General features: G+C 48.6%; 1 protein-coding gene across 1 annotated transcript in view; it reads left to right on the top strand.

The window, feature by feature from the left end:
- Window positions 1-11,152, top strand: part of LOC141157324 (ankyrin repeat domain-containing protein 54-like) — a 436,436-nt gene that overhangs the window by 389,295 nt on the left and 35,989 nt on the right. The window lies entirely within an intron of this gene.

Genomic DNA, 11,152 nt, shown 5'->3' with positions numbered 1-11,152 from the left:
TATTTTAAATAAAGCTGCATTGTTTTTGATACTTCCTGGTTGAGATTCTTATGTGCGGATTACATATGTGATTGATGCATTCCTGCCGCGGACACGCACTAAAGACGCATGTGTGATTTTACCTGTTTTTCTGCATGTAATGCAACTTTATAGGAAATATTTACACACAAAACTCAGCGTACCTGCAAGAGAAAATGTCCGGCTGCTTATTTCAAACACGCACCACAGGTGAGGTTACATTGAGTAAAATAAAAGCACAGGGGGCAGGAGATTTCTATAAATCCCATCCACTTTGCTGGATTTGTAAGATGCTTCGTTTTTGATGTAGCAAAATATGCAGCATCAAAAATGCACCAAAAGCTGATCTCTGGAACGTAGTCTTATACTGACCCATCTCTTTTTTAACTCCAGAAACTGAAAACACATCTGACTGTCTTTAAACTTTAGTATGTGGTGTTATTAAAGGTATAACTCACAACTGTCCCGGATTCAGCGGGACTGTCCCGATTTGAGGGCTCAATCCCGCATCCTATTCCATCACATCTCCGCTGTTCTCCAGACTTTTATACTCACCTCTCCGACGACGTTTTCATCGCTCCTGTAGCTTTTCCCGGGGCGGGGCTTCTCGGTGCATAAATTACATTCTTCTCAGGGGCGGGGTTGCTCGCTGCATAAATTAAATTATTCTCCGGGGGCGGGGCTGCTCGCTGCATAAATTAAATGATATATTTACTTCTTCTGCCTCCTGTGATCTGGTGGGAATCAAACTCACATCTCTATGTTCATCTTAGTGTTCATTGGCTGGTGCTCTACCAACAAGGCATACCCCACAATGTTATAGATAGGAGAACTTGGTTATCTTGACCTCTATTGCAGGCAATGCACCCAGAAGCAGAGTATAAATATTCTTAGAAATACATTGTATATATAACAATATATTTTTATGTTGCCTGTATCCTGAGGTGAAGAAAACTTTTTTTGTTCCTATATAAGTATTAAAATTAATTAGCAAATACAAAAAAAAAATTCTGCGACTCATCCCAGGTCTTGTGCCCACAACCTTTACATTACAGATAAGGGGCTTTAAGCTGCTGAACCACAAGTTCTAATGATGTCACTGATCTGTATTGCAGGCTCGGCCTTCAGGCAGATGATACTGATTGAAATACACTGCTGTGTATAATGGACGGTATGTATTTTTATTCTACAGGGAGAATAAGAGATTTTTTTCATCCTATAAAATTGTTAAAAAATAATGAAAAACACATGATAATGAAAGACATATTGTCATTTTAATGCATATTTTTTAAAATAATGAGCATCACAAATCAGCACATAACACGGACATATTTGATGTCCCTGTAATCGTAACGACCCTCACAACACAGTGATCAGATTATTTACGGGATCAGTAAATGACGTAAAAAATTGGCATGATTGATTTTTTTTTCTCTATTAAACCCATAAAAAATATAATAAAACTGTAATGCTGAGGCCGTGTTCATAAGTAGCGTAAATGCTGCGTTCTTTCTGCTGCCTTTTGTCTGTAGGTGTTCGCACCACACAACGCAGTAACAATCTTCTCTGATTATTGTGTGTTTGCTGCTTTTCTTCTATGCGTTTTCCCTCTTATTTGATGCGATTACGGTACAGATATGAAGCAGAGTTTTTAACGCTTTTTAATAGTACAGAAAAGTTTTGATTCTACACTTAAAAATACAGCGGCATTTTTTTCTTCGTGCTTTTTTTTTTTCAGAAGGAGATTATAGAGAAAAAATGCACCAAAACCGCAGAGTTCAGCAGCGTCTTCAGACCACAGAGCGGAGATTTCATGGAATCATGTCCACTTTGCTTTAAAATTTAGACCGTGTTCACTTGTAGAGTAAATGCTGCTTTTTTTGCATACAAATTTTGCTGTGTTTAACTGTCCAAGCAAAGTGGATGTGATTTCATGAGAACAGCACCCGCTCTTAGAATTCAAACAGTATTTTACATTATTTAGAAGTTAGTATTTCTCTATATTCCTGTCTCTCCACCTGTTTTACAGGCGTTCTTCCTTCCCCTTTTCTTTCCTTGCCTTTCCCGTTCCTTTTCTTCCCCCCTATTAAATGTTTTATATATAAGGTATCGTATATGTGTATCATAACCCCTTTCCTTTGCCTATCCTGTACATACCAATCTTTTTCATTTTCCTTCTATCCCTTTATTTTTTTTTCTCCCTTTTTCCCATTTTCCTTAACCCCTTTACAACCCAAGGTGGTTTGCACATTAATGACCAGGCCAATTTTTACAATTCTGACCACTGTCACTTTATGAAGTAATTACTCTGGAACGCTTCAACGGATCCCCCTGATTCTGAGATTGTTTTTTTCGTGACATATTGTACTTCATGATAGTGGTAAAATTTCTTCGATATCACTTGCGTTTATTTGTGAAAAAATGGAAATTTGGCGAAAATTTCAAAAATTTTGCAATTTTCAAAATTTGAATTTTTATGCCCTTAAATCAGAGAGATATGTCACACAAAATAGTTAATAAATAACATTTTCCACATGTCTACTTTACATCAGCACAATTTTGGAACCAACATTTTTTTTTTGTTGGGGAGCTATAAGGGTTAAAAGTTGACCAGCGATTTCTCATTTTTCCACCAAAATTTACAAAACCATTTTTTTAGGGACCACATCACATTTAAAGTCACTTTGAGGGGTCTTTATGACAGAAAATACCCAAAAGTGACACCATTCTAAAAACTGCACCCCTCAAGGTGCTCAAAACCACATTCTAGAACTTTATTAACCCTTCAGGTGCTTCACAGGAATTTTTGGAATGTGGAAGAAAAAATTAACATTTAACTTTTTTCAAAAAAATGTTTCTGTAGGCCCAATTTTTTTATTTTTGCAGGGGTAACAGGAAAAAATTGACCCCAAAATTTGTTGTTCAATTTCCCTGAGCATGCAGATACCCTATATGTGGGGGAAAACCACTGTTTGGGCGCACGGCAGGGCTCGGAAGGGAAGGAGCACCATTTGACTTTTTGAATGTAAAATTTGCTTGAATAATTAGCGGACGCCATGTTGCGTTTGGGGAGCCCCTGATGTGCCTAAACAGTGGAAACCCCCCACAAATGACAGCATCTTGGAAACATGACCCCTCAGGGAACTTATCTAGATGTGTGGTGAGCACCTTGAACCCCCAGGTGCTTCACAGAAGTTTATAACATGGAGCCGTGAAAATAAAAAAAATTAACTTTTTCCACAATAATGATGTTTTAGCCCCAATTTTTTTATTTTCCGAAGGGTAAGAAGTAAAAATGGACCCCAAAAACTGTTCTGCAATTTCTCCTGAGTACGCCAATACCCCATATGTGGGGAAAATACAGTGTTTGGGCGCACGGCAGAGTTCAGAAGGGAAGAAGCACTGTGTGACTTTTTGAACGCAAAATTGGCTGGAATCGAGAGCGGATGCCATGTTGCGTTTGGAGAGCCCCTGATATGCCTAAATAGTGGAAACCCCCCACAAGTGACCCCATTTTGGAAACTACACCCCTCGAGGATTTTATCTAGGGGTATAGTGAACATTTTGAATTCAGAGGTACGACAGAATTTGATAACATTAGGTCATCATATTGATTAAGTTGTCATTAGTCTTGAGCGCAAGTGCTCGCTACTTGAGTTTGCATCGGGTACTCCGGTATGCACCATGTATCGCGGGTGCTCGAGTGACATGCTCGAGTCCCTGCTCCGCATGTTTCACGGTTATTAGACTGCCCAAAAAAAACATGCGAGGATCGCTCGTGCATGGCAGGCAATCCCCGCAAGGTTTTTTTGGCCACGAAGCATATGAGGTGGAGACTCAAGCATGTCACTCGAACACCCACGATACTCAGTGCATACCCGCCACCCGATGCAAACTCAAGTAGCGAGCACTTGCGCTCAACACTGGTCGCCATATCGTCATCTTTTTTTTTACTTTTGAAAAAAATCCCAAACCTAACCCTAGCCCAGCCCTAACCCTTGCCCAACCCTAACCCCAACCCTAACCAAACCTTAACCCCAACCCTAACCCTATTCCCAACCCTAACCCTAGCACAACCCTAGCTCAACCCTAACCCCAACCCTAACCCTAGTACAACCCTAGCTCAACCTTAACCCCAACCCTAACCCTAGCACAACCCTAACCCGAGAGTTTATTTTTTACGCCGTTCCTCTTGCGATATAAGTGATTAGACGACTTTATTTTTCGGGTCGGTGCGATTACAGTGATACCAGAATCATATCGGGTTTTTATTATTGACAGCTGTCACACGCTAAAAGACGCTTTTTTTGCTAAGACTAGTTTTTACATCGCCATATTTTGAGAGCTATAATTTTTCTATATTTTGTCCGACAGTGTCATGTGATGGCTTGTTTTTTTGCGGGACGAGTTAACGTTTTTCTTAGTGCCATTTTCAGGTACGTGACATTTTTTGATCGCTTTCTATTTCGATTTTTGGGAGGCAGGATAAACAAAAACCAACAATTCAGGACTTGTTTTTAAAAAAAAAAAAAAAAAAAAATTTATGCTGTTTCGCGTGTGGTAAAATTGATAAGGTAGCTTTATTCTTCGGGTCAGTACGTTTACAGCGGTACCACATTTATATAGTTTTTCTATGTTTTGGTGCTTTTACACAATAAAAGCTATTTTATAGAAAAAAATATTTTTTTGCTTCTCTTTATTTTGAGAGCTATAACTTTTTTATTTTTTGGCTGATGGAGCTGTATGGCGGCTTGTTTTTTGCGGGACAAGATGATGTTTTCAGCGGTACCATCTTTATTTATATTTGTCTTTTTGATCACGTGTTATTCCATTTTTTGTTTGGTGGTATGATGATAAAGCATAGGTTTTTTTGCTTCGTTTTTTATTTATTCTTATTTTATTTATTTTTTTTACCGTGTTCACTGAAGGGGCTAACTAGTGGGACAGTTTTATAGGTCAGGTTGTTCCGGATGCGGCGATATGTGTACTTTTATTGTTTTTTTGGGTTTTTTTTTTCATAATAATATTTATTGATGGGTACATTATATTTTTATTTTTGGTGGATTATCTTTTTTTTAATATTTTTACAATTTTTTTTTTCACTTTCTAACACTTTTTTTTACTTTTATTCTTTGTCCCACTTTGAGACTTTCACTTTTTTTTTTATTCTGATCGCCTGTATAGCACAGGAATGCAGCACCATCCCTGTGCTATACAGGCTGTCAGCGCTGCAGATGCAGAAGATACTTTGGTCATGCATTGCGCATGACCAAAATATCTTCCTGCCGTCTGGTGACCCACATGTTGTCATGACGACATTGGGTTGTCATGGCAACATCCGGGAAGCCGCACAGACATCGCTGGACGCTGGCAGGAGAGGTGAGTATGTAGCGCCCCGAGGGTTCGGCCGCTACAGGGGTATTGCACCTCAGACCAGAGGTGTGATATTCCACTCCCAGGTAAGGATGGAGTATGGACCAGGGCTCAGTTAGCTGCATACAGCACACACACCCCATTTCCGAGGGACAGCTCAACGGTGCTCCCACTAGACAGAAGTGCAGGCACGACCGACTATGTCCCTGTCTGGAGTGAGGAGGGGGGTGGAACACCCAGTGCTGTAGGGGCAGATAGGGGTTGGTTCCTGAGTGTAGGTAGGAGCCCATTGGTTGCTGGTCACCTGGGCTCATGGTCAGAGGGAGGTATAAAAGGTGGGCACCATCTTAGTTCTGGGTCAGTTCAGCCAGAGGAGAAGACAGGGAGTAGAGGCTCTGTAGGAGCTCTACTCCAGGAGGGCCTAGTGAGAGGCCGAGGAGGAGGTGAAGGGGAGCTGGGATTTTGGCTCATCTCAGCTCCAAGAGAACGGAACAGAAAGGAACAGAAAGGAACAGAGAAAGAGAAGGAGAGACAGAGAAACAGAAGGGCTCAGGAACAAGAAGGTGGAAGGGACCCTAAGAACCCACGAGAATCCAGGGTGCAGGGTCAGGCAGATTAAGGGTACCGGATCCCAAGTTGGTGGAGGAGAAACTACCCTCAGCCAAAGACCGGTCGTCGTGATCATTTGTTGGTGCGACACCTCATCAAACCTGCTAGGAAGGCACCATATAGGACAGCGGAGGACGGGGCCCACGTTTAACGGCACAGGTCCGCGGCAGCTGGACAAAAGTGGGTCACTGGTGAGGCAGGCCAGAGAAAGGATTAAAGGGGGTCCTGTGCCATGCTCCTGAACTGCCTGGGAGTTGACCGAGCCCCTCACCTGGTGGACGCAGCACGGCTCGGGCGGTCACTGCCGACGGAAGTGACCCGGAACAAACGAACTGTGAGTAAAGACCCTGGACTGTAACTTGTTGTCCGTGTGCTCCTTCGCGCCTCCAGCACTATCAGTACTGAGACTCTCACTACCATCACTCCCACCATCCACTACACTGCCCTGAGGCTGCACTCCTCCCGTGGGGAGTCACACCACCTCAGCTGCACCCACCATCAGCCCCAGCGGTCTGCCTTGCAGCGGCGGTTCCTAATAACCGCAATCCATGGGTGGCGTAGTCGGACATTATCTGAAGCACGTAGCAGACTACCACTGGCCTGACCACCCTGAGCCGCGGGACCGGGCCGCCACTACTACTACTCCCAGAGTCTCCCTATTGCCCGGTTCCGCGTGCCCCACGGCCCAGGGGGCGAGTCAGCTTTGGCGTAGTCGGCAGGATTTCGTGCCCGTTAACCACGGGTACTGCACGCCTGAAAAGAGACTGTTTCGTTGTACTAAAGATGGCGCCCGCCCTAGAAGAACGAGCGCCATAATGTGCGCGCCAAAAGACCACAGGAGGCCGCCTCCCATCGTGGGCCGGGTCCCAGAATGGCGCCAAAGAGGAAGCCCGCCCCCAACAACCATGAGCACTGCTGTGGAAATGTCCGTCAACGTGGGGGGGCTGCCCCTGAGAGTGATTGTCAGCAGAATGCCCCAGGACCACCCCCCATGGGGGCGGAAAGAGAAGAAAACTGCGGGGCAGGGGGTGGTCTGGATCAGTCCAGACAGACCGCACCCGGGAATGGACGCCTTCAGCAACACCAGCCTCCTGGCCCGAAACCTGCTGCAGGCCGAACCACTCTGCAGCCTAGCAGAAGTCCTAGCGCAGCTCCCCAGAGACCCGGAGCGTGCGCAAGCTGCACTGGAGGACCTGGAGCGGAGGATGGTCCGGGCGCAGCGGAGTGCACTCGCCGAGTGGAGAGAGGAACTGGCCCGGCAGGCCGAGACCCACCAGCGACAGGCCTCAGCCGCACCCCGGGGTTTGCCTGCCTCTGAGGACGGCGCAGGAAGAGAGAGGACCAGAGGCGACGCCGCGGAGGGAGCCACGAGGACTGAGGCAAGTGAAGGGGACGTCACCACCCCAAGCCCAGCACCCGCAAGCCTGCCCCAGCCTCCCGTCGCAGCACCGGAAGCCCCACTCACCGCACCTGTTGCCGTGCCGCCACTGCTCCCCGCTAGGCCTCAAGCGGCGAACGCCGCGGCCACGCCCCGCCCGGCGCCACGCCCCTTGACCCCGGGCGCCGTAAAGCAGGAAGCGTCATCGGCCCGGTCGCAAGGCCTGGATGACCCAGGCGCCATCGCTACGCCTGCGCCCCTGTCCCGGACGGGACTGACATCGGACGCCACCAAAAGACCCCCGGCCTGGTCGCAAGGCCGAGTGCCCCCGGGCGCTGCTCCCAGATCAGGTCCCTCCACTATACCACGGCTGGGTGTGGACCTGATTGCACATCACACCGGTCCGGATGGACTGCCGCTGGAGTGGCCGGCTGAAGTGACCGGCAATCAGCCATGGAAGGCCCAGCCCCCGCGCGAGCCTCTGATACCGCCTCCAGAACCCGTGGAGGTCACTCTACCCCCACTGGAGGACGTCCAATTTGCGTGGGATCCCACCAGCGAGAACTTGATGGGGTTCTCTCAAGAGACCCGGGCAGACGCGGTCCGTCGTCTGGAGGCCTGTCACCAGCAACTGGCGACCTTTGAGCGGGAGCGACGAGAGAGGCACGTCAGGGAGGAACGGCTCCAAGCCCAGAGTGCTGAACAAAAGCGCAAGGCCCGCCAAGACCCCCAAGCAGCCCGTGGTCCCCGAATCACCGGGACCATAGTCAAGTTCCACATGGAGAACGGCTGGGGCTTTATCAGGGGCCCAGAAACCGCAGGCGACGTCTTTGTGACCCGCAGGGACATGGAGAGTCATCTACCGGAGGGACATCGTGGCCGTGACCTGTACCCTGGTGATGTGGTCGCCTTTACCCGCCACGTAGGTGCAAAAGGACCATACGCCCTACATGTTCATCGGCTCACTGAGGAGGAGCTACAACACCGCGGCTATGAGGAGAGCCAAGAGGACCCGGACGGGTCTGAAGAACCATATGAGGAGGAAGAAGGAGCATATGGAGGACACCGCTACTAGTAAGTAGCCACGTACCGGTGTGCATAGTTACCCGTCAGGGTATCCGAACTGTTTTTGGGACTGTTCCCGTCTTGAAAGTGTGGTCCCCGTTGGGACAAATATTGAACTGTTACCTGGGTGCCCCTCATTCCCCACCAGGCTGAGGACTGTGAGCAGCCATTCCCTTCCCAAAACTGACCGAGGACTGAGAGCGGTCAACCCCTTGTACATAGTTGCGCTTCCTAAAGCGCCCCCTACTGGTTTTATACAAAAACCGCAACGTCTACCTCAAGACAAGTTTACTGGACTGTTGCACCTTTACCTGGTCGCAAGTTGCACCGCGGCCATGGTCCAAGAATCCAAGAATGTGCTTTACTTAAAAATGTTTTACATGAGAAAGTTTTATATGCTGCTAAGTGATAATGCAAATGTTTTACAAGATGTTTTATATGACAAAAGAGTTCCAGAGGCATTAGCAAAGTGTTTTATAATAGTGACAAGAAAAGAAAAGCGTTTCCCATAAAGGGAATTGAACCATGTTGCCTGTTTTCTGATGTGAAAAGTTTTAAAAAGTTTTTGCATGTCCTGTAATTATCTGTTTTTGCTCTTTTCCAGCCCGAGGACGTGCTGTGCTTTACCAGGGGGGAATGTAGCGCCCCGAGGGTTCGGCCGCTACAGGGGTATTGCACCTCAGACCAGAGGTGTGATATTCCACTCCCAGGTAAGGATGGAGTATGGACCAGGGCTCAGTTAGCTGCATACAGCACACACACCCCATTTCCGAGGGACAGCTCAACGGTGCTCCCACTAGACAGAAGTGCAGGCACGACCGACTATGTCCCTGTCTGGAGTGGGGAGGGGGGTGGAACACCCAGTGCTGTAGGGGCAGATAGGGGTTGGTTCCTGAGTGTAGGTAGGAGCCCATTGGTTGCTGGTCACCTGGGCTCATGGTCAGAGGGAGGTATAAAAGGTGGGCACCATCTTAGTTCTGGGTCAGTTCAGCCAGAGGAGAAGACAGGGAGTAGAGGCTCTGTAGGAGCTCTACTCCAGGAGGGCCTAGTGAGAGGCCGAGGAGGAGGTGAAGGGGAGCTGGGATTTTGGCTCATCTCAGCTCCAAGAGAACGGAACAGAAAGGAACAGAAAGGAACAGAGAAAGAGAAGGAGAGACAGAGAAACAGAAGGGCTCAGGAACAAGAAGGTGGAAGGGACCCTAAGAACCCACGAGAATCCAGGGTGCAGGGTCAGGCAGATTAAGGATACCGGATCCCAAGTTGGTGGAGGAGAAACTACCCTCAGCCAAAGACCGGTCGTCGTGATCATTTGTTGGTGCGACACCTCATCAAACCTGCTAGGAAGGCACCATATAGGACAGCGGAGGACGGGGCCCACGTTTAACCGCACAGGTCCGCGGCAGCTGGACAAAAGTGGGTCACTGGTGAGGTAGGCCAGAGAAAGGATTAAAGGGGGTCCTGTGCCATGCTCCTGAACTGCCTGGGAGTTGACCGAGCCCCTCACCTGGTGGACGCAGCACGGCTCGGGCGGTCACTGCCGACGGAAGTGACCCGGAACAAACGAACTGTGAGTAAAGACCCTGGACTGTAACTTGTTGTCCGTGTGCTCCTTCGCGCCTCCAGCACTATCAGTACTGAGACTCTCACTACCATCACTCCCACCATCCACTACACTGCCCTGGGGCTGCACTCCTCCCGTGGGGAGTCACACCACCTCATCTGCACCCACCATCAGCCCCAGCGGTCTGCCTTGCAGCGGCGGTTCCTAATAACCGCAATCCATGGGTGGCGTAGTCGGACATTATCTGAAGCACGTAGCAGACTACCACTGGCCTGACCACCCTGAGCCGCGGGACCGGGCCGCCACTACTACTACTCCCAGCGTCTCCCTATTGCCCGGTTCCGCGTGCCCCACGGCCCAGGGGGCGAGTCAAGTATCCCGATCACCTCTCCTTGCCCCCGCAATGCTGCGATCGACTTCGATCACAGCATTGAGGGGGTTAATGTGCCGGGAGCGGTGCGGGACCACTCCCAGCACATTTCTGGGTGTCAGCTATGACAATCAGGCTGTGTAGGCGTGATCGCAAAGACGTACTAATACGTATCAGGCTCTTAAGTCCAGGGCGCAGATACGTATTAGTACGTCTTGGGCTTTAAAGGGGTTAATAAAATATATTTTTCCTTCCCCCTTCTCATCCTTAACCCTTTCCACCCTTTATTTTGAGTATATCTTTCACCCCTTTACATTTGACTTTTTTTTCTTTTATTTTGTTCTTGTTTGCTTCTTTATTACTGTGTATCTAATATATATAATTGTCTTATCCCGTCTGACTGTCTGTCTTTCTGTCCAGGAAATCCCGCGTCGCTGATTGGTCCGGCCGCGGCAAATCAGCGACGCGGGATTTCAGAAAAAAGATGGCGGCCTTTAGCGGCTCATCTGCGGCATGGAGGTCAGCGGCGATGCATCCGGGAGATGACCGGCGCTGATCTCCCGACGGTAAGTGTGAAGGGAGGACCGGGGAGCGGCGCCGCCGGTCGGGATGCTTCCGCTGCGAGCAGCCGCTCATCTCCCAGCTGCTCGCAGCGGAAGTACCCGCACAAGCAGCGCCGCTCCCGGGCCCACACTAATACGACGCTGATTGGTGGCAGCCGACCAATCAGCTATGTTGGCGCCAAGTCTAAACAGCGCTCTGCTGATTGCGCCCGGTG

This window comes from Phyllobates terribilis, unplaced genomic scaffold, assembly GCF_046119375.1.
Source record: "Phyllobates terribilis strain yellow unplaced genomic scaffold, ASM4611937v1 Scaffold_8__6_contigs__length_399053987, whole genome shotgun sequence".
NCBI classification, from domain to species: domain Eukaryota; kingdom Metazoa; phylum Chordata; class Amphibia; order Anura; family Dendrobatidae; genus Phyllobates; species Phyllobates terribilis.
Note: the sequence above shows the minus strand (reverse complement) of the source record. Positions and strands in the feature narration are given on the sequence as shown.